A 7,197-nucleotide genomic window follows, 5' to 3' on the forward strand; every position below is an offset into this window, starting at 1 on the left:
ACCTCTCCTTGGAGGAACCACGAAATGCATTCCCTTTGGCAATACGTAGCCAGCGTGCCAAGGTACAGATCAAACCTCACTATGGCTTCTGTAGACACTGAATTGACCCCCGAGTCCTTAAGGCGGCTCTGCAAAAGAGGCCTCTGACGCAGACCAGTTGACTTCGGCCACGTGTTCGGATCTTGCCATGCGAAGGTGCTCGCACAGTCGGCTTGGAACGCTCGCGTAAGTTGAGTGAGAACCAGCGGAGTGCCGTGTGTTGGCTACGATAAAGCGTCTGATGTTCATATTACTGAACATCAGTAAACATGGTGGATTATAGCGTGATGTGTGTGTGTGTTTCATATATTAATAAAATACAAGGAATACTAAACAGTCTTATTGTATTATTTTAGTAAGTATATCACTACAGGTTTATATAGCATAAAGGCATAATACCATAATAAGATCATAGAACAACCACTAAAAGGCGTCAGATTGTAGTGCATATTTTCGAAGGGCAGGACAGCAAGCGCGCAGGTGAAGGTGGCTTAGGAGATGAGGAGATGAAGGGGATGATAAAGGCGATAGTTTAGTTTCCAGGAAGGACGATCTTTCCTATTATGAAAACAAAGTAGAAAGGAATAGAACTACGACCATGAAAACAATTAGTAAAAGGGAAAAAATGGAAGCTAATACATTAATGGTTAACATATATCATAAAGCTAATTCAATAACTAAAATTTTCGATCATAAAATATTTTAGTGTCAAAGAGACGTGTCTAGCCAAAGACACGACGAGCCTGCTCACCAATCCAAAAGGAACAGAGGAAGTAAATTAGTCTGAAAAGAGGCAAGGCGGAGAAGAGGAATGTTTAGATTCAGGCGTCATGCATAGCAAGCAGTCTTCATGATAGACTGACATAAATCGAATACTAGATTTAGCACGAAAGCAAGAGACTTTTACAAAAAGGTTTAAATTCTAGAGCTTATATACTAAAGCAGCTAACAGAAAAATGCCAAATCACATTACATGGTAGAAGCCACGAGAAATAATTTAATTTCGCGTATTCTTTTATCATATTTACCGCTTTGGAAACCGGTGGATTTTGTACTAGATAGAGATTATTGGAAATGCAACCCGATTACATTCGAGGATTAGAAGCGGGATTCCCATCAAAGGAACAGCATCTCGGGAAGGCGCAATAAGAAATGGAGAGATGCGTATGTCTATCAGTCTAATATAGGTTTCGTTTTGTTTTCAAAATGAAAGGTTTTGCATATAGTCAGAGATCAGTATGAGTGACAGCACTGGCCTGCTATTGAGGAATCAGAACTACTGTAATCCTTACTGCCATAAAGCATGAAGACTAAATAGGTTGGTCATATATATCGGGAGGAAAAAACGTTGCTAACTGATGGGAATGGATAATTGTACGCACACGCGCTCCCCAGCGCTCACACATGCGAATACACGCGTATATACACACATGAACACACAATTACAATCTTTTGTTAATTCAGCGATTAAATCTCAAAACAAAAGGTTCGCGGTAATTTCATTTTGCACGGCACCCTCTGCAAAGGTGTTTTCTGACTCGCAGAGGAGCGCATCAGTTAAAAGCAGTTTAAGGGAGGAAGAAAACGTCCTCTGCCTTTTTCTGAAACGAGACCATGTGAGTGCCTCTGGAATTATTGCCAAGGATCTCCCCTTCTTGCTTTTGGTAAGATAGATGTCTATTGGCGAGGGCGTGGATTTGTGTCTGCAAAAACATTCTCTTCTTTGAAATTAAATGTTGCTCTTAAATGCTTTCTAGCTTTGAGGTTTCAACTAAAAAACACATTAACATGTAATCCCTTTTAGGTTCAGAGATCTTTTTTATTACAAACATTAGTTCCCATGTAATTTGTAGCACCTGTTCTGCGAATCGCAATAAAAAATGTTCCTTAAATTTGGTTACTTTATAAATTCTGATTAATTCTAATAGGAGATCATCTCTTGGAGGAAGTACTCAACCGAGGTAAATATTGAGATGCATGAGCCAGGTCGTGTTAGGGAACTTGTATTCGGATGCACACATACATGTAGATATATACATACAGATAATTAGATGTGTGTTTTGTGTGCATATGTGTGCGTTTGTGTGTGCGCGTGTGCGTGTGGCTGCGTGCATGCATGTATGTGGGAAACAGTTTGCGTGTGCGTGAGGGACGAGTAAAAGACTGGCAATAAAGCTTCGTGGCGCGAGGAGGCAGAGGCGGACGACCGTCGCCGGACACGAGTGTGTTTAAACTTTCAGCAAAGGCGCCTCAAGGTCGGCAATCGCCGCGAGAGTTAAAGAAGAGCGAAACAAATCCCAAGGAGAGACTCGCGCCAAAAGAATGGTAATCGCGATAACAAAGAGGCGATTCTCGCGGCGGGAAAGAGGCTGCGGGAGGAACAGAAGGGGATCCCAGGAACGACAGCGCTTTCCCATTCCCCAAACGCACCGCGCCCGGAGTCGCTCTTTGCAAATCTTAACCGGACGGGACGAGGGTGAAAGCCAACCTGTGGGAGAAGGGATCTCGCACAAGATGAGAGATAATATTAAGGATGAACTGTCATAATGATAATGACAATTATGAGAATGATAATGAGGAGGAGGATAATGACAATGATAATAACTGTGGTAATAATTATCATGAAGAAAAAGAATAAAAATGATAATGGAGACAATGATAGTAATAGTGGCAATAAATAGTATTGATAGTAGTAGTAGTAATGATAATAATATTCATTATTATTATTACTACCAATATTATCATTATCAACATTATCATTATTATTATCATCATCATTGTTATTACCATCAAAATTAATAATTATATTAATGATAATGATGATATCTATAATGATAACAAGAATAATGATAATGATAATAATGATAGTAATAATGAAAACAATAACAAAAATAATAAAGATGATGATAATAATAATGATAACCATAACAAAAATATTAAAGATGATGATAATAATAATGATAACAATAACAAAAATAATAAAGATGATGATAATAATAATGATAACAATAATGAAAATAATTAAGATGATGATAATAATGATATTACTATTACTACTAATACTACTAATGATAATAATAATAATAATAATAATAACAATAACAACAATAATAATAACAATGATGATAATAGCAATAATGATGATAATGGTAAAAACGGCAATAATAATGACAATATCAGTAAGACGGCAATAATAGATAACAATGATATTGATATGAAATGAGAATGGTGATAATGATAATGTTAATATTAACATTGTTGACAATATTGATGATAACAATAGTAACAAAATAACAGCAAAAAATAACAAATATAAATACAGTAACGTGTATATAAAAATGAAAATTAAAACAACCACAGCAATAGAAATAATGATGATGACAGCGATGATGATGATGATGATGATAGTAATATTAATGATAATGATGATAATAATAATAATAATTATGATGATAATAGCAATAATAATAATAATAATGATAATTATTATTATTATTATTATTATTATTATTATTATTATTATTATTATTATTATTATTATTATTATCATTATTATTATTATTATTATCATTGTTGTTGTTGTTGTCATTATGATAACAATAATGGTGATGATAACAACAATAATAGTAATGATAATAATAACAATAATAATATAACAATGATGATGATAATAATAATAATAATAATAATAATAATAATAATAATAATAATAATAATAATAATAATAATAATAATAATAATAATGATGATGATGATGATAATCATAATGATAATAATAACAATAATAGTAATAATGATAATGATAATAGCAATAATAACAATGATGATTATGATGATGTGACTACAATAACAACAATGATAATAGTGATGATAACAATGATAATGATAACCAAATAGGATGATTGTGAGTAACGGTAATAAGGATAAGGATAATAGCAATAGCATAATGCATAAAAAAGACAAAAATCGTGTTCCTGGATGAGCAAGAATGCCTATACGACAATACGGAGAGAAGCTCGTGTCGTCTGGATGCCAGCTGATGCCTTTACTTCTTTCTTCTTTTATTCCCGTTTCGAGCCTCGTCGCCGCCGCGTGCCGTCCCGCGGCTGGCGTCGAAGCCTCCCTCGCAAACCTCACGGAGGAGGAAGGGCATCGCGGGAGGCCGCGTCCCGCGCGTCCCAGCGCAGTCCCAGCGCAGGCCTTGGCTCCTCCCGCGGCGAGGGACGGCCGCGCGGGAGGCCGGCCAGGGAGAGTTCAGGCACTTGGTGTCACGTTCCTGGCGATAATACTGGTAGCGTGATATAGAATCATGTGTGTATGTGCGTGTGTATATACATATATGTGTATATATATATATATATATATATATATATATATATATATATATATATATATATATATATATCTGTGTGTGTGTGTGTGTGTGTGTGTGTGTGTGTGTGTGTGTGTGTGTGTGTGTGTATGTATATATGCATATATGTGTGTGTGTGCCACAGTGGAAACGTTCTCACATGCGCGAGCAAGCTATTCTCAGAAGTCTTAACTTGCGCAGTTGAATTTTCAGTTTGTCCAACAATGTGTGGTTCGTCGTTGCATCGTTTCTACGCTATCAGAATGGGTTGCCATTGATGGCACAACCTAGCATGGGCCAATATCACTAATAAATCCTTTATTATATGTCATTATCATAATAATTATTATCATCAGTTCAGTACTATCATTATCACCATCATTATTATCATTATCGTTATTTTTGTTGTTATTATCATTATCATTACCATTATTGTTATTACTATGATCATCATTTTTGACATAATTAGTATAATCATTATTATCATTGTCATCATCATTATTATTACCATTATCATCACTATAGTTATCATTATTATGATCATTATAATCATTGTTATTATTATTGTCATTATTATTAATACAAAAATAATTATTATTGTTATCTTTATTATTATTACTATTATTTATTATTATTATTATTATTATTATTATTATTATTATTATTATTATTATTATTATTATTATTATTATTATCATTATTATTATCATTATTATTATTATTGCTGTTGTTGTTCTTACTACTATTACGCTTATTATCATATTAATGTCACTATCATTGTTTTTTCTATTATTATTATTTCTATTACTATCATACTATTATTGTTATCATCATTACTATTATTATTATCATCATAGATATTATTATTACTACTATTAGTGCTATCGTCATCATCATCGTTATTATCATTATCATTGATATTATCATTACTTTTATTATTATCATAATTTTCATTATCATTATTTTTTATCATTATCATTATTATTTTTATTATTAATACTGTTATTATCATTATTATTATCATCATTATTATTATCATTATTACTATTGTTATTATTATCATTATTATTGCTAATATCATTATTCTTATTATAATAATTATTATCATTTTTATCATTATTATTATCATATCATTATTATTATTATTATCATTATTATTATTATTGTTATCATTATTATTATTATTGTTGTTATTATTATTATTATTACTTTTATTGTTATCATCATTAACATTATCATCATTATCATAATTTTTATCAATATTAGCAGTAGTAGCAGTAGTAGTATCATTATTATCATTATCATTCTCTTTTTATCATTGTTATTATTATCATTATTATTGTTCTTGTTGATCACTATTATTAAAGTTGTTATCATTGTCATTTCTATCATAACAATTATTATTATCCTTTTTATCAAAATTGTTATCGTTATTATTACCATTATCGTTATTTCTATTATCAATTATCCTTATGTTTGATATTTCTATGATAATCAATACAATCAGTATACCTTTTTATGTTTTTATTTTCATAATTTCAATTATCATTACTATTGTTATTATCATTCTTATCATTATTATTATCATTATTATCATTATTATTATTACTATTATCTTTGTCATCATCGTTATCATTAACATTATGTTATTATCATCATTAGTAGTAGTAGTAGTAGTAGTTTTCGTATCAATTCTATTAATATTTCTATTTTCATTATAATTACCATTATCATTATTATCATCATCATTTTCATTATTATTATCATTATTACTATTCTATTACGATTATCATTATAATCATTATTATCTCTATCATTATTACTAATATTATCATTATTGTTGTTGTCATTATTATTATTGTTACCATGATTATTACTGTGATCATTATTTCTGTTATTATTATTGATACTATTATCATTATTATGATTAATATAATTACCATTATTATTATTATTATTATCATCACTAACATTATCATCATCATCATATTATCATTATTATTATCATTACTATTATTATCATCATTATTATTGTTTTCATTATTACACTTACCATTATTGTTATTATTCTTATCATTATTATTATTGTAATCATCATCATTATCATTATTATTAATACTATCATTGATACTATCATTATAACCATTGATGTTATTTTCATCAACATTGATTTCAATATAACTATCATTATCATCGTCGTTATCATTATCATTACTGTTATTATCATTACCATTATTATCATTATCATTGTTATTATTATTATTATCATCATTATTATTATTACTGTTATTATTTTTTTATCCTTATTATCATCATCATCGTCAGTGTTACATTATTATTATTATTGTTATTGCTTTCATTATTACTATTGTCATTGCTATCTTTATTGATATTATTATCATTATCAATATCATAATTTTTGGCACTGTAATTATCATCATTATTATTACTTTTATTATTACTACTATTATCATTGTATTATTATTATTGTTATTATCATTATCATTATTTTTAGCAATATCGTTTTAATCCACATCATAATTTTTTATAATTTTCAACATTATTGTTATTACTATTATTATCATCATTATTATTGTCATCATTATTTTCATTATCATAACTATTATCATTTTTAATGTTATTAATATCATTGGTATTATTATTTCCATCTTCTTTGTCATTATCATCATTTACATTATCATTACAATCAGTATTATTATCATTCCGTTATGTTTTTTATTATCATTAGTATTATCATTATCATCATCATTCCCATTGTCATTACTATTATCATATTATTATTAGAT

This window comes from Penaeus vannamei, chromosome 13 (assembly GCF_042767895.1).
Source record: "Penaeus vannamei isolate JL-2024 chromosome 13, ASM4276789v1, whole genome shotgun sequence".
Classification (NCBI taxonomy): domain Eukaryota; kingdom Metazoa; phylum Arthropoda; class Malacostraca; order Decapoda; family Penaeidae; genus Penaeus; species Penaeus vannamei.